Here is a 26,728-nt window from a genome sequence, read left to right as displayed (position 1 = left end):
CAGGCCACAGAAAAACGTCACGCGGGCCTTGGGACCATGAGCACTTTTTTTTCCAAATGCACGGCTTTTTTAGCGTGATTGCTTGTACACGCGTAGACAAGTAGCAGCCTCCCGCGGCAATCTCTGTAATGAGCGAGTGCAGCATGTTCAAATCAGCCAATAGCTGATAGATGAGCTTGCTACGTGTAATTTTTGGGCATATTCAGTGATTTGTCGAGAGAAGAGAAAGCAATTTGTAGTTGACTTTGATACTTTATTGTGAATTCCAGGCGGTGTGCTGCACTGTATTATTTGGCTCGCGTGTTGTCGCGTGCCTCTACCACTCATCGGCAGCGTTTTCTGACCATGCTCAAAAAGTGTTGCAGGGCCTCTTTAAGGGGAAAAACCTCCGCTGTACATCGCTGCGAATGTCTGACGAGCATTCTGGACAAGCGGTCTAATCACATAACTAATTAAACATGTTAAACCTGGGCACATCTGGAAAATGCCTTTAACCGTGACGAAGGGAAGTTTCCAGACACGGCTGTGTTTTTAATGAGTGTCATTCATTAGCTACAGAGCTTTTCGGACATTCTTGTTTGCATGGAGTGATTTAATATAATTGCAGGTAAGCTAAACAGTTTAACGCTTGGATGTGCCTTGCCTTTTGAAGCAGACGTTCCGCTTCTTCTTCTCCATTCAAAAACAGCACAAATAGGTGCGTTGAAGCCAGTGGCACGTCCAGAGAATACATCTCGCAGCTGGAAAGCTCTCGATGGCACAACCGCGCATTTTCCTAAACATGGCGGCTTTCGGTCCTTTCGTTTCTGGAAGTAACGTCTGTGCAACCCATGTATTGCGTATGCTTACCTTCGTATTCATAAACGCCGGCCCGTGTGCTCAGATTTGGGTGCACGTTAAAGAACCCCAGGTGGTCTTAATTTCCGGAGCCCTCCACTACGGCGTCTCTCATAATCATAGAGTGGTTTTGGGACGTTAAACCCCACATATCGATCGATAAACGCCCTTTGGCATGAACACGACTTGCCATCGCCTTCAATGCAGCACAAATGCACAAAGGCATTTCAAATGCCGTGCATTGAAGGCAGAGACAAGTCACGCTCAAGTGCGCACTGCATCCGTCTGCCGGGCATTAGCAATATGAGTGATGTCACCCTGCTCCAAAGTGACTTATCGCACATTCAAAAATGGTGTTCAAGGTGGAAATAGACATTAAATGCCAATAAATACATTCATGTTATTTTCACGTGTAAAAATACTAAGTTAGCTTCAGAGTATCTAATCTGCATTAGTATAGTAACACAAAAACAGCATTATAAATATTTAGGTGTAACTTCTTTAGCCGACTGTTCATGAAATGCGTGCATTGTATCAGTTGTTGCGAAGGCCGCCAAGTCACTCAATTTTATACAGCGTAGCCTAAGACATGCGCTGACAGGTTTAAAATCAATGGCGCATTCAACATGCATTCGCCCTATGCTTCAATAAGATTGTGCCATGTGGGACCCCTGGCAAAGTACTTTAATTTATAAACTTGAAAAATACAAAATGAGCTCCAAGTTTTGTCCTAAGTCGGTACTCAGGGAATTGCAGTTTCATTCATGAAGAACGAGTTAGGATGGACATTACGCTCATTGCGTCGAAAGAAACTGCGCCTAAGGCTCCTGTACGAAATATTTCATGATAAACTCGGCATTCGCAAAAAAAAGTACCTTCACAGTCTTCATTATATCTCTTCCCAAAGTGATCATATTTTCAAGATTTTAGAGTACCGTACCAAATCTGGTTTATATGCTAATTCATTTTTTGTTTGCTGCATTAGAGAATATAATTGCTTATAAAGCGAACAAGAGTGCTGTAATAATGAAGATGTGTTTTTCTCGACATTGTAACCCCCCTGCTTCAACGCCTTCCCGCTAAGCGGTGTAATTATTGAATAAAGAATAAAGGCAGGGTTTTAAAAAGAAGTAGGAGCCCGCATTTACAAACGTGATTCCAGAATTGGCGACCAATTTCTAAAATTGGTTTTCTAAAAACTAAAGGACAGCATGGTACCGACAAAAACTCATGTTCAGAGTTTTATTGAAATTAATGAATATCAAAAAATCGCTAGAGTTCCCCTTTGTCGAGAGGTACTTGAGGGGCATTCTCCAATGAAAGCTTAACTTGTCACTGTCACAAGATCCAAATATTAATAGCCTGAAAGGAAAAAAAAGCCGGCATAAATAGCACTCTATGAAATAGCTGCTACACAGGACAGCCCATAGGTCATTGCCAATGGATGAAAACAAAATACAAGCTCTTAAAAAATATTCTATACCGGTGCCAAAGCCTCCCATTCCCCCCATCCCTGAAGCTGTTCCGAGGAAGCCCAAGCCAACCTTCTACACAGTCCTATGCTCCTCGCGTAGGTATCCTACTTTGTCAAGCGGACATCCCTCATTGTAATTTCACTTTAGTGGCAAAAGAAAACGCCCTCAGAAGAAGCACACAAGAACCTTGCCTTGGAGCATTATCTAACAATGAGACTGTTTTCACATCTGGTGCTGTGCTGCCAATGGTCACTGCAAGGCATTTTTGTCTGATCACAATGAAAATCACACTGACACAGTCGACTATTGCAGCCGTCGCTCACGAGTGTACCATTCTCTTAAAAACCTGCATCATAATAACACCAGTGTGGAGCAAGAGAATGCACTCATATACTTAGAAATTTGGCGCAACCTCGACTCACGCAAACACTCACACAAGCACACACACTTACACCAGAGCAACACACACGACACGCAGCGCAGCGCAAATTTCTAAGTATATGATGTATAACCAACTAGCCCAACAACAAGTTTTATTAAGAATGCACTCAGCATGTTTGCCATGATTTCTCGCAGCATAGTCCTGTTAGCAGTTCTGAACCAGACAGCACCACTGCAAGAACGAGAGAGGGAAAGAGATTAGTCCGTGCTGGTGGACTCAGCCACCCATCAGAGATAAGAAACATCAGAGAAATGAAGGATGCTCTTTCAGCTCCATTTACTTGTTGTAAATGCGTAAAATAAATTTTTTATCAATTTAGAATCCTCAGCATTATCACGTTATTGACAATGGCCCTTTTCTATTACAAATTATAGCTTTCATGGGAAGCAAAATGGGAATATTCGAAAGATGCGCTAGGTCGGTGCACTCTCGCCATAAAAGTAGCCTTCTCATTCCTGAGAAAAGGTGACCATCTACTTTACTTTCATGCAAAATAACTTTCTTAATGTCTCCTTTTGTATTCGAGTGCCACGTTACGTATAACACATAACTTACACTGCCCTTGAGCACTAGATGGCGTTGCAGGTTCCTCGTCTTTAACATCCTGGACCATTCTTCTTCACTGGTGTTCAAGAAAAGCCCACTGCATTCCTGCCAGCAGTGCACCTATGTGACAAAGACTATGTGACAAAAACATATGGACAAGCCCCTCTTACAATGCTACCTTTGTCCGGCTGCATTCATTCACAATTCCAAGCACATGGTTCATATGTGGACCCACACAGGAGAGCGCCCCTTTTCCTGTGTCCACTGCAATGCATCCTTTTTCACAAAAAGCCACCCTGACTGGCCACATTTGCACTCACACTGGAGAGAGACTATTTTCCTGGGTGCATTGCAATGCATCGTTTTCTCGGAAACGTACTCTCAATCACCACATGCGCACCCACACAGGAGAGCGTCCCTTTTCTTGTGTCTACTGCAATGCATACTTTACGCGTAAATATTCTGTCAATGGACGCATGCGCAGTCAAACAGGGCAGCATCCCTTTTTTTCTTTGTCGTCTGCAATGCATCCTTTCCGCGGAAAGACAAACTCAAAGATCATTTTCGCACTCACACAGGAGAGCGGCCCTTTTCTTTTGTGCATTGCAATGCATCCTTTCCACGAAAAGACTATCTCGCGTTCCATCTGTCGTTAGTTCACGGAAACAAAAAGCCATGAACATGACGTGCCTACGGGCTCGCCTTTGAGAGCCTGTAAAGAAACCTCAGCCCAAACTTTCTGATTTCGAGGTAACTGCAGACTTCTATGATGTAAACATGAAGCAATAAAATATTTGCATCAAGTGGTCTAATGTGGAAGTTACTGAATATAAAACAGCCTGCATCAGTTATTTTAAATGTGAAGGCACTTTTGAACTTTCCTATCTACCTATCTATTTATCTCTCTAGCTGCTTATGACTGGGTGCTCTCGTGATCACATCCTTAACTTGGGGTAGAGCAAAATTAGTATAGGAGGGTGAGAGGGTATGACGATAATGTGTTGCTGATCATGACATCAATACCGAAAATTTCGTGCACATCGTCAAACCCTTTCCTCTCGACTCCTCAGGCACATACCTGTATAACACGAGTCGAGTATACGGGGATGCATCACAGCTGTTTGACAGTTCATGTCTACCAAGGAACGATGACATTGGTTATTCGAAGGATTTCTGACAACGAAAGCTTTTTTGGCGTTTTTTTACGCTAACTTGTAGCTTTGCGTTTGGTAATGCAGAAATTGAATCGTTGCTCCAACACATCATATAATTATTGCTAGCACCATTAATTCAGAACAATTTCACGTCGATTTCAAACTCCCCCTTAAATACAGTAACTACGGCCTCACAGTAGGACAGCACCTGAGACTTCCTGCACTCAAGTTTTGAAAACACTAAACGCATTGTTTTAATATAGAGGCACCCGCAGGTGGTGAAGAATGAAAAAAATGTGGGTGCTTTGAGCATGTCTCCCTCAGAAAAAATAAAAACATTCCTGGCGAAAGCCGCCAAAAACCACCTTGAGAGCAACTAACAACAGTGTAAGAGAGGTGACAAACATTAGTCCTCAACAAGTGCCAGTTGGGGTATTGTGCACACCCCGAAAATGTTCTCTGACGTTAACAATACTCGCTTGACCTCCGCAACATCCCGAAGGGTTCGATGTCTACGTCAAACCACAAAAAATGTCGATTGGACCTAACAACTTGGATGAGCACGCACCCTTACTTTAAAATATCTGATAGGCAACGCTCATAACTAATAATCGGTTAGAAGTGGTCCAGCATGCAGGGGTATCAAATAACACAAGTTTCCAAGTTTGGTGCCGGTGTCTTTTAAATGCGAGAGCACTAAGAAAAGCACACATAGGGAGAGTTTGTCGAAAGATTGCAAAGAACAAAAATCAGGAATTAAACTCAAGTATTCTGCATGGAAATCAAGTGTCCTACCACAGAGCCACACCAGGTCTTGAGGCTGCTTTTAAAAACTCTCTTTGCGGGTTTAATGTTGGTGATTGTGGTTACAGTGCTGGCTATCTATTTACAAAAACATTTCATGAAGTTGTCTGTGCCAGAACTGTCAATGCGAGAGATCAGGGTGAAGAAGAGGGTGCGAGTTCAACAGGGATAATAAATGGCGGAAAACATTCATTTCTCGAGCTTCAAAAGCACTGAAACGTGGGCGACTTTGTACTTGAACATAGTGGAATTTATAGCGTGTAAACAGACAAGAAACTAAAGACAGAGGTATACAGACGAGCATTCACTTCCTTCGAAGTAATGTTTATTCACAGAAAAAGCCCAGGTTTTACCCTGCACCGAACACGGAAACGCAAGCGTCAAACTACAATCTAAAAAAACCGGGGGACAGCTATCCCCTCCAAGTTAAAAAAAAAGCGAAACCCATGTATCTCCTAATCATGAAGACATCATACAGAAAAAAATGGCAGCATATCCACGGAGTGAATGATGGAGAGTGGGGCGAAGCATTCGTCCGTCCATGCGTCCGTCTGTGTGACCGTCCATGCGTCTGTGCGCCCGTCCCTGCGTTCGTTCATGCATCCGCCCCTGCGTCCGTTCATGCGTCTATGCATGCGTCTGTCTGTGTGTCCGTTCGTCCATCTATTCAACACTCCAAGTCTCACCATCCCGCATCTTTTTATCATATATTCCCCATATAGAAGCACCGCTATTCAGTGGACATTCCAAAGACTAAACGAGAGGTGGCACACGCACACTTTCTTACGGCTTGCGCTTCGGGTCTACTTCCCACCTTCAACCACATTGAGTTCATGGTATATACTAGTTCACTAAATTCATGGCACTGCGGCCTAATGCTCGCTAAACCTTTCTAAAACCAAGGAGGTTACGCCCAGCGAGTATAACGTAGCAACCTTTTCCTGTCAGATAGTACTCAATGTACATGCCAGTGGCTGCTAATGTGAAATGAGAGACAAGAAGATTCAGCTTTTAATTTCTTACGGCTTGCGCTTCGTATCTGCTTCCCCCCTTTAACCACCTCGAATTCATTCATGATATATACTAGTTCATTGTATTCATGACCCTGTGGCTCAATGCTCTCTAAACCTTTCTAAAACTAAGGAAGTTACACCCAGCGAGTACAATGTAGCAACCCTTTCTTGTCCGATAATGCTCAATGTACATGCCAATGTACATGCTAATGGGGATCGCAGCGTGCGCGTTGACTAAAAGCCGAATGCTCCAGTCTCTCCTTCCCCATTAGCAACCATTGGCATGTACAGTGAGCACTATTTTTTATTGTTAAACAACGCACAGAAGAAATCTTTCACCGGCACCACCTTGGAGGTCAAATGTTATACCTATTTTGGGTATGTGGCACTGGTGGTTACGTACTACGAGAGACGCACAAGCCACGCCATAAGGAGCTTCGCCCCTAAAATGAAACAGCTGAGCTGAAAGACCATGCACAGATGTCATGGCAAGCAAGCAAGTTGCTATAGCTGGCCTGCTCTCAGCATCCAAAACTTATCTAGGTAAGCCCCTTCACTGGTTAATAAATTAATAGACGGCTGGCTGACGCATGTGGAAGCGTTTTTATGAATATAGAAGGCATCCAATATTTCTCTGGTTGTCCTGTTTTTGTGCTAGAAAAGACAGAAGTATTGCTGAACTATAAAATGCACCCACATTCCTGACAGTGCCGCGCCAGGCGTGAAAATGGGGCGCTTTCCATGGGGCGCCTCTTTCTCCAGCTATATGTCTTCGTAAATCACCTTAATGGAACCAGATGAGCCACCAGTGGCATACCAGCGAACTCTTTAGATTTTTTCCGTAAAATGTACAAATTTTGACTGCACTTACGATTTTACGAATCTTGCCTGAAATTTTTCGAAAAATATGTCATTTCCTATACACAAAAATATAAAACTAGTAAAATAGCCTGGACTCCGCGATTTGCTATGGTTCATTGCCGTAGCCAGTCGCAGAGGTCACAAAAACGACGTTGTCCTATATTCTGCCACCAGGAGAGAACAATATGTATTCGTGTTATCTTCTCCAGGGATGGAAGCCACATTTTCCTTTTTGAAGCAGACTGTGAAGTAGAAAAAAAATGGTGCTTTGGAGCAGGCTCGAGTGTCTTTGGAGCAGAAAAAAATGCTATAGCTTAGAGTTCATATTGATGTTTTCGGAGCAGATGCATTTTCCTAACAACTCCTGTAGTCATCACTTAAGCATCTAATAAATATTTATATTTATTAATAAACATGCCATATGCTAGTATTCAGCTAGTATACAAGCCGTATAGTAGTATTATTCGCGTAAATCAGGGGAGGGGGTCAATGAGTTTAGATTTTTCTTGTGTTTAGGCTGGAGAGGGCAGCCCTTGTAAGCGTCCCCTTGAGATTTATTTTTAGCCTGTGATACAATTTAGTTAACAGTTAAGTATGGTGCAATAAACTTTTTAAAAGGCTACTTATCTTTTACTGCGTACCTGATTTTAAGTGCCCCTGAGCTGTGTGAACTATGGAAATTGAAAAAAGGTGAAAACAAGAGGCAGAATAAAACAATGCAATTGCTCTAGCTCGAAATAGGATGGGAAGGTGGGCTAGTTGGTAATTCATGATGGTTCAGCGAACTGGGAGCGCGGGGGTAAACACAGACACAAGCCAAAGAGGAGGCACACTGCATGAACGCTCAACTAACAACTGGTTTATTCTCACGTTCGAAGGACATATAAGTACACAAGGTTGCGCATGCCAACAGGAAAATAGGATGATAGTGTGAGCAGCAAGCCTGGCGTTCATTCGAAGCACTTGTCTACGAATTATCAATGTAGTTAAACTCACGGTCAAGTAGTGATAATGACGGATGGCTGATACATTCATTCTTATTTTTAGAAATGTGATATGCTTCGAAAGTTTCACGCGTGGTTTGAAGCGGATGCCGGAACAGTACACGTGTTTTTTCAAACAACGGTTGACACTTGCAGGAATGGCAATGTGAAGCTAACACGCAAAAAGGACTACCTTCTAAGGAACTCAAATGCTCCCTGAGGCGTATATTCAAACATCGCCCGGTCTGGCCGATGTACATGCGTCCGCACGTTAGCGATATGTTATACACCACTCCTATGCAACTCTTAACAAATTTCAGCAGAAGATGTTCTGCGAACATCTTCTGCTTTTTGACGTACCCTGCGCCATCCTATGCACCGTGGCGCATATAAGGCCCAATTTATTGGGTGCAGAGAACTCGGACCTTATGCTCGTGTTTAGAAAAATTATTTGAAAGCATTATTCTTATAAAAATAAAAATACATCTCATACTAAAAATATGAATCAGACACCATGGCCGGATATGTGTCACCCCTTTAGATTTTTCTGGATTTATGCCATTGAGTAGAATACTGGAATGATAGATTCGCCACCCGCAAGTACGAAGACTAGGCACATGTGTGTACTACCCATCAATCCCAGGGTCGCTGAAAGATCGCAGCGAGAGTCCCCTCTAGTCAATTTTAGTATACAGCTTGCTTTTGGTTTCGCTTAGGCTCACGGGATGTTCCCATGATTCAAGTCCATTCTTTTTAGTTTGCCAACACCGTTTTGGAGCACGTTTGGAGCAGTTACTACCAAATATTGCACTTCGGAGCAGCATTTCTCTTCTGGGGCAGTTAGAGCAGCACTTCTATCACTGCATCATCACATACCTGCCAAGTCTCCCGCATTGTCCAGGAGACTCCCGAATTTCGACCGCTTTTTTTTTCTTTGTAAGTTTGTAAGCGTGCAAGATATGGCCGCATTGACAAAAATGCAGGTCAGTACCTTGCAGTGTTTTTGCGAGCCCACTGTATTTCATTACAAACGAATTTGAGAGGCATTCATATAAACGTACAGTAGAGCCTCAGTGATGCGAAACAGCGGCAGATACGAATTCGGGAATTTTGCACGCCAAATTCACGTGCCCATTGGGCCGAAATTCAAATGTTCCCAACATTTATCCTAATAGCGGCGTGTGATGTTATAGTGTACTTTAGTTCACTATATGTGATATGAACTTCTGTACCGAAACTGTCGAACGAAAGCCGATCGAAGGCAGCGTGCTCGAAAGTTCGGAAGTGAGTGTGCGACCAGCGCACGCACTGTCTTTCACCGTGCGTGTGGTTGTCGTTGCCACAACTGCTCTGGGCGAAACGGTGGTCGTTCGACACGATCGTGTACGGCGACGACGTTACTGACAGAACTCCGAAAGTGTGCACGCAGCCAGCGCTCAACCAGTCAAAGCAAGGCTGCTTTCCGCAAACTCTGTAGAAAAACCGCTCCAGTTGCGATCACAGATAGCATAAATTGACTTAGTTTTCAAGGCATGTGGATTGAAAACAAAACTACCATTTGCCGCAACAGCCGCGCACAAAGCCGCGGCCGCAGCGATAGCAATCTACAAGCTCCAAGGGCACGTGGCTGACGCAGCAGTAGATTAAAGGCGGTAAAGACGTAAAAAAGACTGGAGGCGTTTTGGCGTTCTTGTCCGAAGAATGCAGTAGCAAGAAAAGCCAAAGCTTTTCTGACATGCGTGAGTTGTTTTGACGGAAATCAAATTTTCGCTTGTTTTGATGGTGCGAAATTTCGGGAGCATTTGTGCCCCCCTTTGAGACTCTCACCTTACTGGGAAACCCTATCGTCGTGTGTTCGGCCACTCCACGCCATTATGAGAACGCAACCACAGAACACCTACCAGCCGCGACGTCGATGTTTGCGCTTACATTTGGGACACTACTATAGTGACTAGAAAAGTTTTCCTGGTGTCTCGAATGGGCGCCTTCCCAAGCGCCAGCGGAGAAATCAAATTTTATGCACCGCAACGCAGCCCTGTCTGTTCGACAACGGGCTGCAAATAGTGGTAGTGAAACGGCGTCCCTGTCACAAAACTGCTTTCCGAAAGGCTCATTTCAACCGTAGATATTATCGCTAAGTATCTTCGTGGCAGGAATAGAAGGAAATAAATAAAATTTTTACTAACCATATAGCCTTCTACAGATGCGCAAACTAGGAGTTCGACCCACGCACATAATTTAACTGTCTTACCGAGACATCTTCCTCAAAATGCAATTTTACTTGTGCTTTCCCCCTCCCCCCTATCAAGGTGGATGTTTCAGCTGACAAAGGCTGGAATGGTCAACAAGTAACTGCCTGACTGATGAAGTACAAACGAAAAAAAAAGCATGCAACAGAGGACCCACTTTTCTTTTCTACTTAGAGCTGTCTGTACCATTTGTTCATTTGGAAAATGTACCCGCTTTACTGTGCTTTTCTACGCACGCAGAAAGCAGCCGCAAAAAATTTCCTTGAAAATCAGGGTGTCAATTCCTTTGAAGACCAGTATGTCTCGTTTAGATCGTACGGGGAAGGAGAAAGCTGCCATCACTAGTTGGAGGGGGGGGGGGGGTCATGTTGGACTTCGGTTGTTGCTGCCATTTCATTCTGAGCTATGTCTTGAGAGCTTTGTGTTGTGCCCGCATGGAACTGCGAATCTGTCTAGCCTCTCCAACGTACCATTTGGCTAAAATGAAAAAGAGCACTTGTTTCGTGCCATTATGCAAAGGCGGTACAAGTCCTGCGAAGAAAAAAGTATCTTTGTTCAGAGCTCCCACGAACCCAGTACGCCGGCAAGGGTGGGCACGAAACATCAAGAGAAAATACAAGGAGCTTGACGAAACGCGTGTGGTGTGTTCGCGACATTTTGATGACCCCTATCTAAACGTTCAAGCATGTGATCAAAGGCGAGGTTGTGGAAATTGATCGCGAACGACCAGCATTTAGATTTTTGTTCAAGGTTGTGAACTCGTACCAATCGGTTGCACAGTACATAAGCGACGGCTCACTGGGAACTTAATAAAGTTTTATGCAATTACCAGGCTGCACTTTTTCACAGTCACTGAATAAGAAAGTGGCCTCAAAACAAGACAAACAAAAACACCTGAAAATGTGGCGGTGCCAGTAACAATGTTTAAACCTTACGCAAGAATTTCATTTTTTTTTGGTAAGTGTCATTGCAAATAGGGGCACTGAGAAATCAAAGCTTGAAGTTAGCTGTCGCTTGACTTTTAATTATAGTTTTTACTTTTTCATGTTAATGCATGTATACATTGGGTTTGTCACAGTTTCCTAATATGTTCAATATTTATTTCTCGAGTGTGCATGAATTTCAATTCATTGTGGGCTGATGCTAATGTTTAATTAATTATTTATCATTTAGTGTTTAATTTATTGAGCTCTACCTGTCTTTCTTCTTTTTTTGACTGTTCATTCTCATTCTGCACCAGAACACTTGTCTTTGCATCTTTTTATCTGGTTTTTGTATTGTTTTGATGTAAGTGCTGTAAATACATATGGATATTAATCTCTATATACTCAAACACAACTTCGTGGAAAAGACAGATAATAAACTGGGACTGAAGCCCTCAATCTCCTACATCTTCGTTCCATACGCGCTATATATCCCACTTGTATGTGCTGTTCAGAAGAAGATAACCTGGCAGGATACTCCGAAAATCAGTTTTTTTTCCTTCGTTTATAGTTTATCGGCACCCTGTGTGACAAGCACAGCGACTTTGTACCGTTACCACAAAGTTTGGTTTCAACGACAAGCACCTGAGAGTGCGGACTCGCACACGTAAATGCCGCGCGCCAGCGAGTTGTTGCGCCTTCTGGCGGCTGTATCGTAAAATATTTCAGCTTTCCCGCCTCGTTTCTAGCCACCATACCACCACCCCTATTGTTCTCTTTCTTATGTTTTTGCTTTTTTTGCTGGGTCGATGCCAAAAATAGGGGAAAATAATTCCGCGCGTCGATTTGACTCATTGCGGCAAAACATGATTATGCTTGTCGCTAAAGGCAAATCCATCAAAATCACAGCTTCAAATAAATAAAAACGTCAGTAACTCATTCCCCCCTCTACCCCCCTTTCCCGCATGAAGATTTTACGAGTTTCTCTGTTGCCAGGTATGCACTTCTGCACCAAAGCCGTTTTGGCTTGTTGGCTGTTCTTTCCAAGCATTTTTACATTGCTGTCGTGCTATGTTTCTATTCCACCAACACACCTGCCGCTAGGTTTGCTCTAACACGAAAGTTAAGTAAAACCTTCTTTTCTAAACAGCATGAATAAACAACATTTTCAAAAATTTTTTGCACTATTAAAGTATGTAAGATGTAAAGCTGGCATGAAGTGTTGCAGCTTTTTTTCGTTAATATAACCAACAGGTTATATTAACCAACAGGTTACATTAACCTGACCTAGGTAGCTTCATTATTGCCAAGCTTCAAGGAGTTCAATTTCGATTCACCTCCAAGTTTTAATGGAGTGCCTTTGAATGATTCTTCATGGCATTTGTTTTGAAATTAGACTCGTGTTTTGAGATTCCCAGCGATACATCATTTTCTCTTACATCTACCATCTGTGTTTCACTACATAAGAGTTGTCAGATACTTTTCTAAAAATGGATGCATTCAGTGTAGTGGTTTTGTTTGTAAAAAAATTGAAAGCACTCTTGAGATCCTTTGAACTGCTAATGTCATGTTTAAATGTATTGCTTGGATAACAAATAAAAAACACTAAATGGCTACTTAACGTCTGGTTTCAAGGAGATGGGAAGGAGTTAGATTTTATGCTTTGTGATTTCACAGAAACAAGTACGAGACTTTATTTTTTCTGTGCGCCTTCTGTGTGCCTCTTCTGTGCGGCAAGTGGTTTCGGCGAGAGTAGGTTGATCAGTCTCGGAAAAAGGAAGGATAGTGTCAAGAGCAGTGCGGGGTTGGCGTGCGTAGAGCAGATAAATTGGACTGTATCTCGTTGTTTCGTGCTGTTCAGTGTTGTAGGCGAAAGTTATAAATGGCAAAATCGCGTCCCATGTTTTGTGTCCAGAATCAAAATACATGGAAATGATGTTGACGAGAGTCCTATTAATTCGTTCCGTCAAACCATTAGCCTGTGGGTGATACGGGGTAGTGTGACGAAAATGGCACGAAGCAAGACGAAGGAGGTCTTCAACTACATCGACGACTAATTGCCGCCCGCGATCACTGATGATGACACGGGGGGATCCATGGCGTAATATAACGTGTGACAGCATGAACTGTGAAACTTGAGTGGCCGTTGCCGCAGGAATCGCCGCAGTTTCGGCGTAGGTGTGAGGTGGTCAACGCCCACAATAATGCATCGGTTGCCGTTTGTTGATCGCGGAAAAGGGCCGAGCAGGTCGACACCTACGACGTCAAATGGTGAACTCGGGGGTGCTATGGGATAAAGTAGTCCAGCTGGCGGAGTTGTAGGACGCTTGTGGCGTTGACATTACTCACAGCTCGCAACGTATCCAATCACACTTTTACGCATCGTCGGCCAGAAGAAGCGTTCTTGCGTGCGATAAAATGTCCTAGCAAAACCCATATAGCCAGATGTTGGGTCGTCGTGCATTGCTCGAAGTACGTTTTGTCGTAGACTTGTAGGCACAACTAGAAGTAGGCGAGGGACTACGCCGGAATAATTCTTTTTGTAAAGAACGCCATCCTTTAAGACGAAACCACGTTGACTGTTCGTTCCGGAAATAAAGAAAGAAGCGAGACTGTTGTCGTTGCGTTGCTCTGCTCGAAAATTTGTTAGGTCAGGAAACGGAGTATCCACTACAGCAAAATATTCATCAAAATTGTCAGCGTCACACTCGGTTACCGGAAGCGGGAAGTCGTGAAAGGCAATCGGCGTCGGCATGACGACGACCGCTCTTGTAACAGAGTTCAAAGTCGTGTTCTTGCAATCGTAACGCCCAACGAGCAAGACGACCAGATAGGTCCCGTAGTCCAGTGAGCCAACATAAAGAATGGTGGTCCGTGACAATTGAGAATCGGCGTCCATAGATATAAGGGCGAAACTTGTGCAAGGCGAATATGACCGCGAGACATTCCTGCTCTGTGACAGTATAGTTTCGCTCCGGTTTACTTAAACAGCGACTGGCATAGGCAACGACATGTTCAGTAGCTCCATGGCGTTGGACCAAGACGGCCCCAATACCTACACCACTGGCGTCGGTATGAACTTCTGTGGCAGCAGATGGGTCATAGTGGCGAAGTACGGGCCCTGACGTAAGAACAAACTTGAGTTGCGAAAAAGACGACTCGCATTCCGCTGACCACCGAAAAGGTGCGTTCTTGTTGAGTAGGGACGTCAAAGTTACGGTAAGCGAGGTCGGTGAACCTGGGTACGAAGCGACGGAAGTACGAGCATAGGCCCAAAAAGCTTCGCAACTCTTGTACCGACTAAGGTTGTTTGAAGCTGCTGACTGCAGCGATTTTCTGGGGGTCGGGTTGAACGCCATGCTTGTCCACCAGGTGACCGAGGACGAGAGTCTCACGGCTGCCAAAGTGACACTTCTTAGAGTTTAGGATGAGCTTAGCTCTCTCAAGGCAGGTGAGAACAATGTCTAGATGATGGTTGTGTTCATCGAATGTACGGCCAAAAATTATAATGTCATCCAGGTAGCAAAGACAAACTTTCCACTTTAGTCCACGTAACACAGAGTCCATGAAGCGCTCAAACGTGGCTGGAGCGTTGCATAGGCCAAACGGCATTACTTTGAATTCAAGTAGACCATCTGGGGTTCTGAAGGCCGTTTTCTCTTTGTCATTCGGGTGCATGGGGACTTGCCAATAACCAGATCTCAAATCCACGGAGGAAAAGTACGATGCCGAATGTAAACAATCGATGATATCATCAATCCTGGGAAGCGGGTAGACATCCTTTTTAGTAACAGAGTCAAGCCGTCTGTAATCCACGCAGAATCGCCATGTAAGATCCTTCTTTTGGACAAGAATAACAGCGGCAGTCCAAGGGCTACACGACTCTTGGATGACCCTTTTCTGTAACATCTCTTCTACCTGTTGAGTAATGACCTTGCGCTCCGCAGATGAGACACGGTATGGTTTCTGCCGGATAGGGTGAGTGGATCCTGTGTCAATCCATCCCATGGCGAGTACGCGACTCGGGTACACTTATTTGCTCTTTTATTCTGCGCAAAGTCAAATATAGCAGCGTGCTTCGCAAGGACTTCGACGAAAGCTTCACGTTTTTCTTATGATAGCGACTTGTTTACCATACTCAGAAAGTTGGCTTCTGTATGGTAGGTTGCACAAATAGGATCTACTCTGTCATCGCTTAAATATGCAATGAAAGTGGTCGCATTTTGTTCGAAGAGGGCGAGTCGCATTCCGCAGGGTAGCATAACAGGCTCATTTGAATAGTTCGACACTCATAAGGCCAACCGTCTATAATTGGTCGACAGAACACAATGTGGAACGAGCACATTTTTCTTGGCGCAATTGAGAGAAATGGGCTCCACAAGAACATCAAACTTTCCGGCGTCCGAGGCAGAGGCGTCAACGCGTACGGTCTTCATCGAGTTGGGCGGCAAGACAACATCCTCAATGACGGTGATAGATCTTTGACAGCACCTAGGATCGTCAGTGAATGCCGATAGCATAATCTCGCCATCACCGCAATCTACAGTAGCCCCGCACTCGCGTAGAAAATCGATCACCAAGATGATGTCATGGGTGGAGCTGGTCAGGACAGCGAACTCAGCCTCGAAGACCTTGTCACCCAAAGTGACACTAACAACACACACACCGATCAGGCGCAGTGTCTCCCGCTCACTGCACAAAATGATGCACAAGTGTCCCAGCGAAACATCACTTTATGTCCTAGCCGCAATTTGAAGTTAAGACTCATCACTGAAACAGCTGCTCCAGTATCTATCAAAGCCATCGTAGGAAGTCCATCAATAAGCATGGGGACCCTATTTTGCGTCATAAAAACGGGTGGAGGCATAGGCGGATGTAGTGACAAATGTTCGGCGACCTCACCTCCATTGGCCGCACCACCTAGTTTCCCGAAGGCGGGGAGGTGACGCGTCGACCAGGAGATGGGGAACGGAACCGGCGTGTTGTGGGGGGCGTCAAGCTTCGCACGGAGGAAGGCGAGTCGTTGCATAAATTCCGGCGAAAATTGCGTCCTACATGTGTATCACTGTGGGTCGTTTGCTGGAAGCCGTCTCAACGTACGCGTCCCGTATTGAACGCATACCACCACGCCAGTGGTTTTGTCGAGAAGAAGCTGATGATCCCTCGTAGTAGCGCTGCTGGGGGCGACGCCTTTGACCACAGAATCGAGCCACATGTCCACAGAAACCGCAGTTATAGCACACAGGGGCCTCACGCACGTCGCCAAACCTTCCACGAGGCACCATGTGCCCATGATCGTCCCACGAAGACACCATTGTAGGTGGTTGGCGGGAGACGTTCTGGAAACCACGGCGATGATGTAAGTTGTCGGTGGGGGGCTCTGGTGCTCTTGATTGGGGCACATCATATAGCGTGGCATCAACGGCAGCACACATTGCGTCGTATGGCGGGGAGGTGTTGATAGCAGGTGCTCTCAGCGGGTTGACAGCATCACGTCGTCCAAGTTCTTCGCGTACGATTTGCCTGATCATTGAGGCAAGATCACAGGCGGATGTTGGAGGAACGTCGACATTTGCAACGGTGGTGACGTTGGCAAGTCTACCAAATTTGGGAGTGATGCGCCTAGCCTTCAGGGTCTCAAACTTGCGGCAGTGTTGTATTACGTCCGCTACAGACGCCAAGGTGTCCTTGCCGATGAGGAAATTGTAAACATCCTCAGCAACCCCTTTGAAGAGGTGCCCTACCTTGTCATCTTCTTTCATGCGTAGGTCAACAGACTTGCACAATTTCAGAATCTCTTCAACGTACGTTGTGCATGTTTCACCGGGGACTTGAGCGCGCTGCATCGAAGTTTGCTCAGCGCGCTTCTTCTTCATCAATGGGTCCCCGAAGCAGCGCGCTATTTCTTTCTCAAACGCTTCCCAGGTCGTTATTGTTCATTCGTGGTTTTCAAACCACACCAACGCCGTCCCTTGAAGAAACAACCCGATGTTGGACAACCGGGAGGCCGCATCCCAACAATTGTATTTACTCACGCGGTTGAAGTGTTTCAGCCATTCATCCACGTCTTCTCCGACCGTCCCAGAAAAGCTTCGTGGTACTATGTGTCGGGGCCACATAGCGCCAGACGAAGAGTGCGTGGTGTCGGCGTCAGCAATCGGATCCATAGAGAGCGGTGGTAGACCAGCCAGTCGGCAGCTTCGGCGTAGTTCTTGAGGTAGCGCTTCTTTGATCGTTCGCCTGGGATCACTCCGTTGTATCCCGCACCTCCACCAATCTTGTTACGGTGAGATGCCTTTATTTACAGGAAATGATGAATGCGAGAGTCCAGGAATCTGGCCGATCACTGCTCGTGCCACCCTCCTTCTCCTCTTCTTCCACGCGCCCCCTCAGTATCATAGCAATATATATATATATATATATATATATATATATATATATATATATATATATATATATATGTGTGTGTGTGTGTGTGTGTGTGTGTGTGTGTGTGTGTGTGTGTGTGTGTGTGTGTGTGTGTGTGTGTGTGTGTGTGTGTGTGTGTGTGTGTGTGTGTGTTTATATATTTCAGTAGAAATATCAGCCGTCATGCAGGCACTGCGGAATAAGGGCGTCGATGAACTATATATAAACATTCTGGAAGAAATCTACAGGGGATCAACTGCTACCATAGTGCTTCATAAAAAAGCAACATAATACCAATCAAGAAGGGTGTAAGTCAGGGGGACACGATCTCCCCAATGGTATTTACCGCGTGCTTACAGGAAGTTTTCAGAAGCCTAGAATGGGAACAGTTAGGGATAAGAGTTAATGGAGAGTACCTTAGTAACCATCGCTTCGCCGATGACATTGCATTGCTGAGTAACTCAGGGGACGAATTGCAACTCATGATTACGGAGTTAGACAAGGAGAGCAAAAAGGTAGCTCTTAAAATAAATCTGCAGAAAACGAAAGTAATGTACAACAACCTCGGAAAAGAGCAGCGCTTCGAGATAGGTAGTAGTGCACTTCAAGTTGTAAAAGACTATGTCTACTTAGGGCAGGTAATAACCGCGGAGCCGAACCACGAGATTGAAGTAACTAGAAGAAGAAGAATGGGGTGGAGCACATTTGGCAAGCACTCTCAAATTATGACAGGTAGATTGCCACTATCCCTTAAGAGGAAGGTATATAACAGCTGTATCTTGCCGGTACTTAGCTACGGAGCAGAAACCTGGAGACTTACAAAGAGGGTTCAGCTTAAATTGAGGACGACGCAGCGAGCAATGGAAAGAAAAATAGTAGGTGTAACCTTGAGAGACAAGAAGAGAGCAAAGTGGATTAGGGAACAAAATGGGGTTAAGGAAATCATAGCTGAAATCAAGAAGAAGAAATGGACATGGGCCGGGCATGTAGCGCGTAGACAGGATAACCGCTGGTCGTTAAGGGTAACTAACTGGATTCCCAAAGAAGGGAAGCGGGTTAGGGGGAGACAGATAGTTAGGTGGGCAGATGAGATTAAGAAGTTTGCGGGTATAAATTGGCAGCAGCAAGCACAGGACCAGGTTAACTGGTGGAACATGGGAGAGGCCTTTGTCCTGCAGTGGACGTAGCCAGGCTGATGATATATATATATATATATATATATATATATATATATATATATATATATATATATATATATATATATATATATATTGCAGGGAATAAATTCTTGGACGCCGGTAAATAGTATGAATAAAAAGAAGACACACGTCGAAAAACGGAAAGGTTTCTTTACGTTTCGGCCGTGGGACCGGCCTTCGTCAGAATAACAGATGTAACAGTGGTACAACAGCATATAAGCGCATACGTTTCGCTTGCAATAATCACGTGAGTGCAAACATCATCAAGACAAGTACAACAGTCAGACAAGAAATCTATATGGGGGCCCCCGTATCACATCCTACTTGTAAGCGATCAAATAACAAGTCACGACACGTGCAGCACAAGGATTACAGCTGGTACAAGCAATAACATCTACAGCGGTCACTGGTGCAAGACGCTGAGTTTCCCCGTACTCTCATTTAAACCGCCTGCAATTGTATTGAACTTAAAGATGAGAAATGATTCGCGCACTTCCCTGTCATGATGCGTTCGGAAGCCAGACTCCAGAATCGTGGCTCTAATGTGTTCAAATGAGTGGCCCATTGCGTTAGCATGCTTTGATATTGGAAGGTGAGGAAGTGAAGAGATATGAGCCTTGTGATTGTTAAACCGATATCGGAAGGGTGTTTCGGTTTCGCCTAAGTACTGCATTCCACAGATCAAGCATTCCAGGAGGTAAACTACATTACGCGTGTCGCAGTTATAGTCACCATTTATTTTCACGCTGAAGTTAGATGCGGTGCTGTTTGCGATAAGTGAAGTGGTCATATGCTGGCAGACTTTGCAACGAGGTTTGTTGCAAGGACGGCAGCCAGTAGGTTTACTGCGTTTGCTTTTTGACGACATGAGTAAGTCACGCAGATTTTGCGCTCTTCTGTACGTCACACGCGGTGGTTCTGGGAAAATTGATTTAAGTCGTTCGCTTTGTAGAAGTATGTTATGGTGCTTTCTTAAAATGGCATTTACGTGTTGCGCAGGCGCGGAAAATGTTAGAACAAGGTTAGTGCAGGAGAAGACCGGCTGTTTATTCTTGGTGCTTAAAAGCGTTTTGCGGTCCTGGTTACTTGCCCTTTTTATGGCGTCATCTATAATCTTGGAAGGGTATTTCTGTTTTGATAAAGCATTCCGAAGCTGCGCACAATTGGAATTAAAATCAGTTTCTTGGGAGCATATTCTTTTAAAACGAAGGGCCTGGCTATAGGGTATGCTGGTTTTAGAGTGCTTGACATGGTTGCTATTAAAATGAAGGTACTGTTGAGTATCAGTTGGCTTTCTGTAAACTTTAGTGGCAAGCTTGCCGTCACACAATGTCACTGTTACGTCAAGAAAGTTGATAGTTTGTCCTGAGTGGGTATGAGAGAATGAAATGGACGGATGAGCGTTGTTGAAATCGTGAATGAACGATAAGAGATGAGGTTCACCGTGCTGCCAAATCATGAATATATCGTCAATGTACCTTTTGTAGTACGATGGTTTAAGTAAACGGCTTGTCAGAAATTCGTTTTCGAGTATGCCCATGAAAATATTGGCATAATTAGGGCCTAAGGGTGTGCCCATCGAGGTGACGATACATTGACGATATATTCATGATTTAACAGAACCACCGCGTGTGACGTACAGAAGAGCGCAAAATCTGCGTGACTTACTCATGTCGTCAAAAAGCATACGCAGTAAACCTACTGGCTGCCGTCCTTGCAACAAACCTCGTTGCAAAGTCTGCCAGCATATGACCACTTCACTTATCGCAAACAGCACCGCATCTAACTTCAGCGTGAAAATAAATGGTGACTATAACTGCGACACGCGTAATGTAGTTTACCTCCTGGAATGCTTGATCTGTGGAATGCAGTACTTAGGCGAAACCGAAACACCCTTCCGATATCGGTTTAACAATCACAAGGCTCATATCTCTTCACTTCCTCACTTTCCAATATCAAAGCATGCTAACGCAATGGGCCACTCATTTGAACACATTAGAGCCACGATTCTGGAGTCTGGCTTCCGAACGCATCATGACAGGGAAGTGCGCGAATCATTTCTCATCTTTAAGTTCAATACAATTGCAGGCGGTTTAACTGACTGACTGTTTAATTGTCTGACTGTTGTACTTGTCTTGATGATGTTTGCACTCACGTGATTATTGCAAGCGAAACGTATGCGCTTATATGCTGTTGTACCACTGTTACATCTGTTATTCTGACGAAGGCCGGTCCCACGGCCGAAACGTAAAGAAACCTTTCCGTTTTTCGACGTGTGTCTTCTTTTTATTCATACTATTTACCGGCGTCCAAGAATTTATTCCCTGCAATTATGCCTACAATGGACACCGGAACGACCACGTCGAAAAGGATCACATGGAAGTACCCGAACACCGCTGTTTCCACAGTAGTTCTAGGCGACTCCCAAAGCAAGTACGTCTTCCAGCATTTTGACCCAAATGTGGCAGGCACGCCCGCGTTTGTTTCGCAGTCCGGTGCCCTCATCAAGGATATGGCCTTTCTACTGGACTTCGTTCCTCCCACCGCGACTACTCTTGTCATTCATGCTGGTACCAACGACCTGGCGTTCCGCACTGCTCACGCTGCCTTCCAGAGCCTTCGCAAACTGTTAGAAGCCATCCCAAAAGTACATCCCGAAATCAGGAGGGTATATGTGAGCTTTGTGCTGCCGAGATCTACTAACCGACGTCGTTTCTGCAACAATCCGTCTTTCGTTGAAAGGTTCAACCTAGAGGCTGACCAGTTCAACAGGCTCCTACAAGACTACTGCCGTCATTCTTGGCTCGTTTATTTCCTCGACCACGGCTTCTACGAGCTTCCCCCCACACGCGCCTTGGCGGCTGATGGCTTACACCTCAGTTTCGAAGGAACGGCAATTCTAGCTAGTCACCTGCGTCAACTTTTCGTGACGAGGTTCAGCGACTCTGCCTCGTCTTGGCGTACTTGTGCACCGACTGAGTTCCGCGCTCCAGCTAAGGAAAACTCTGTGACAACAAATGACGCCGCTCCCGGCCACCTCCCTTCGACCCTTGACCTGAACAGCTGGCCCCCATTGAACTATCCTTCTGTAAATCATCTATTGGGTTCCGGGAGCCCTTCCAGCTCTATTCAGGCAAACAAATACTCATCGAGCTTACCTACAACTAGTGGTCGCCAGACACGCGGTGCCTTCGCGCATGAGCGGACTAATGAAGGCAGTAAGGATGAATCTGTACCCAGTGGACCAGTCCTTGAATCCTGTCGAACTAATTGCTTCTCGGAGAACGGCTCGTCGGCTTGCCAACTACCAAGCGTCCATCGTTCACCTTCACAATCTACTACGAAGTCAATCTCGGACGACCACGTTCAGCCGATTCTAGGGTTGTTGAAACCACCCGTGACGTGCAACAATCACTTGCCTCGAGTATCGGACAACCAGCTACCCTCTAGCCAGCCCAACGACACGATCCCTGCAGTAGCACAGTCGACGACGGACAATGCCCTTTCGAACCCGCCATGTCTACAACAGCCGATGCCTACTACGTCCAAACCTGTCAGTGTTTCGACTTCTGGTGCCCCTACTGCTCAAGCCTCCCGCTACTTACTGCGAACTCATCGCACCGATGGCCCTCTAAAAAGCAAGGCCCAGTGACTACCATCTGCACGTCCTGGTAAAAATTCTTCCGACTACTCGGTATCTAGAATATTCTTAAAAATTCGCAAAGTGATAGAAAAGCGCATTCGGTGCGAATTGCATATCTCTACGTTAAAAACTTATTTAGAAGCTAGCATTGTACCTAGAGGCATCCGCATTGTCATTAAATCCGCCACAACTAGCATGTCTGGTTCTGAGGTTGTCGCGTGGAACGAGGTGCTCTCGAGAGCTTCTTTTGACTTGGTGCGCATTGTCATTCGCCATTACGAAACATCGCTCAAAGCCATTCGTAACCAAGAAAGCCAATTGCTTTCCCATCATAAACTCGCCAACCATGAGTGCGCGCTGCTGGCAGCATACCAGCGAAAAAAATCAGATGAAGTATATGCAGCTAAAAGAAAGAAGCTTGTCAGGGACAAAGTTATTACGCCTCATACTCCCCCGATAAGGCATACCGCTGAAATTTCTTCGAAATCTATTAACTCCAGACCTCTAGGTGACCCCCTATCATCACGTAACGTGGTCAACCTGTCTTCCTATGAACTTTGCGCTGATGAAATTTCACTATTGTCACGAGGACTCAATTTTTGCCCAGTGACAGGAGGTTTTAGCGAATTCAAGCTGATGAAGGATTTGGACACTTTTGCCAGAAACTTAAGACTGAGAGAATACTTTCTTGACAAAAGCCCTGCTAATGCCCCTACCTCTATTTTGTCATCATACAAACATTGGACCCCACCTACCCAACGAGATAAGTGCCTAGACCTCTATATATCAGCTGTTCAACGCGATGTGCTACATATTTACCGCCAACAGGTTCCGTTTAAGAGAAACCTTTCGATCAACGAAACCGCAGCATTGCAGCAACTGAAAGGTCGAGGTGATATCATAATTAAACGAGCTGATAAAGGGGGAGCTGTGGTACTTCTAAACAAACACGATTATGACAGCGAAGCTTCCAGACAGCTTTCCAACAGCAGTTTTTACAGGCGGCTAGACGAAGACCCCACTGAGCAGCTCAAATCTATCCTTATACGCACGCTAACTAACCTCATTGAAAAGCAAGAAATTCCCGATTCGGCTCTGCATACCCTCGTTCTACTAAGTCCAGTCGCAGGTCCCTTTTACCTTCTGCCAAAAATACATAAGTCAGGAAACCCTGGTCGACCCATCGTTTCCGGCATTGGTACAGTTACGGAACTGGTCTCCCAATTTGTAGATACAGTAATTAACCAAATTCCGTCTTCTTTTCCATCGTACATCAAAGACACAAACCACTTCTTGTCCGACATCGTTGACCTCTCTGTCCCCCCTGATTCACTCCTGGTTACCCTTGACGTAGCGTCCCTATATACGAACATTCCTCATGCGGATGGAATACGAGCAGTACTTCACTCATACGAGTCTGTCTGTGACAAAATAATTGACAGCTCGACTTTGATGACCCTTTTAAAATTCGCCTTGGAATCTAACAACTTTGAATTTGACGGCACTCATTACCTTCAAGTCAATGGCACCTCGATGGGCACACCCATAGGCCCTAATTATGCCAATATTTTCATGGGCATACTCGAAAACGAATTTCTGACAAGCCGTTTACTTAAACCATCGTACTACAAAAGGTACATTGACGATATATTCATGATTTGGCAGCACGGTGAACCTCATCTCTTATCGTTCATTCACGATTTCAACAACGCTCATCCGTCCATTTCATTCTCTCATACCCCCTCAGGACAAACTATCAACTTTCTTGACGTAACAGTGACATTGTGTGACGGCAAGCTTGCCACTAAAGTTTACAGAAAGCCAACTGATACTCAACAGTACCTTCATTTTAATAGCAACCATGTCAAGCACTCTAAAACCAGCATACCCTATAGCCAGGCCCTTCGTTTTAAAAGAATATGCTCCCAAGAAACTGATTTTAATTCCAATTGTGCGCAGCTTCGGAATGCTTTATCAAAACAGAAATACCCTTCCAAGATTATAGATGACGCCATAAAAAGGGCAAGTAACCAGGACCGCAAAACGCTTTTAAGCACCAAGAATAAACAGCCGGTCTTCTCCTGCACTAACCTTGTTCTAACATTTTCCGCGCCTGCGCAACACGTAAATGCCATTTTAAGAAAGCACCATAACATACTTCTACAAAGCGAACGACTTAAATCAATTTTCCCAGAACCACCGCGTGTGACGTACAGAAGAGCGCAAAATCTGCGTGACTTACTCATGTCGTCAAAAAGCATACGCAGTAAACCTACTGGCTGCCGTCCTTGCAACAAACCTCGTTGCAAAGTCTGCCAGCATATGACCACTTCACTTATCGCAAACAGCACCGCATCTAACTTCAGCGTGAAAATAAATGGTGACTATAACTGCGACACGCGTAATGTAGTTTACCTCCTGGAATGCTTGATCTGTGGAATGCAGTACTTAGGCGAAACCGAAACACCCTTCCGATATCGGTTTAACAATCACAAGGCTCATATCTCTTCACTTCCTCACTTTCCAATATCAAAGCATGCTAACGCAATGGGCCACTCATTTGAACACATTAGAGCCACGATTCTGGAGTCTGGCTTCCGAACGCATCATGACAGGGAAGTGCGCGAATCATTTCTCATCTTTAAGTTCAATACAATTGCAGGCGGTTTAAATGAGAGTACGGGGAAACTCAGCGTCTTGCACCAGTGACCGCTGTAGATGTTATTGCTTGTACCAGCTGTAATCCTTGTGCTGCACGTGTCGTGACTTGTTATTTGATTGCTTATAAGTAGGATGTGATACGGGGGCCCCCATATAGATTTCTTGTCTGACTGTTGTACTTGTCTTGATGATGTTTGCACTCACGTGATTATTGCAAGCGAAACGTATGCGCTTATATGCTGTTGTACCACTGTTACATCTGTTATTCTGACGAAGGCCGGTCCCACGGCCGAAACGTAAAGAAACCTTTCCGTTTTTCGACGTGTGTCTTCTTTTTATTCATATATATATATATATATATATATATATATATATATATATAGCACGAGCTAAGACTGCCTGGTTGCTGTTGTGACGTTGCCCGTATACCAGGCCAGCTCGTGCTGCTTCTGTACCGACACTGATACCGCTTTTGACCTTGCCTTTACATTATATTTTGGTGGAGAATGCTGCGGTCTTCCCCCGTCCTGGAACTGCGTAGCCGAAAGCTGCCGTCCGTCATGCCTGACGACGCTGTCTTCACATCCCCACCAGGTTTGCCACGCAGAAGCTGTCCCGGTGCTCCGCTCTTGCGAAAACCTGACATCTTCAGCGGCACCGACGAGAAAGACGTTGAGGATTGGCTGGAATCTTATGAACGAGCCAGCGCTACTAACAAATGGGACGATCCCACAAAACTTGGTACCGTGATCTTTTATTTAACGGATGTTGCCAAGCTGTGGTACAGAAACCATGAGGCGGATATCTCCACTTGGACGACTTTCAAAACCTGCATCGCAGACGTTTTTGGACGCCCTGGTCTGCGCAAACTTCGAGCAGAACAACGCCTACGAGGCCGGTCCCTACAAACTGGTGAGACATTCACCAGCTACATCGAGGACATTCTCGACCTCTGCTGGCGTGTCGACCCGACGATGGCGGAAACTGACAAGGTACGACATATCATGAAAGGCATTTCCGACGACGCCTTTCAAATGCTGCTCTCGAAGAACCCTGTCACTGTCTCTGAGGTCATTCAAATGTGTCAGAGTTTCGACGAGCTGTGACGGCAGCGTCTTCTCACGCGACGCCCTAACGTCCCGGATGGTACCCTCTCAAGCCTGACCACCACATCTGATCTTCAGTCGCTGCTATCGCAGATCAAGGAGTTTGTCCGTGCTGAGGTCGCTCATCAGCTATCGCTGCTATCAACAGCCGGCTGACCACCGTCACCTCTGCCACCAAACATTCGCCAGGTCATCCAGGAGCAAGTTTGCGCGGCTCTGCCATCTACCCGTAACACTTAGTTGCCGAGCCTTGTTACCTGTGCCGAAATAAATGTACCTCCAAGCTATGCTGAAGTGGCGGCTCGACCACCTCTTCAGACTTTTACGCCACTACCCTCAGCCGTGCCGCTGCGACCCACTCCTTGGTTCGCTCAGCCAAGCTCCGTCCAGAGTAGTGGACAATGGCGTACACTCGACAATCGCC

Source organism: Rhipicephalus microplus, chromosome 3, assembly GCF_043290135.1.
Source record: "Rhipicephalus microplus isolate Deutch F79 chromosome 3, USDA_Rmic, whole genome shotgun sequence".
NCBI classification, from domain to species: Eukaryota; Metazoa; Arthropoda; class Arachnida; order Ixodida; family Ixodidae; genus Rhipicephalus; species Rhipicephalus microplus.
This window is presented reverse-complemented; position numbering follows the sequence as displayed.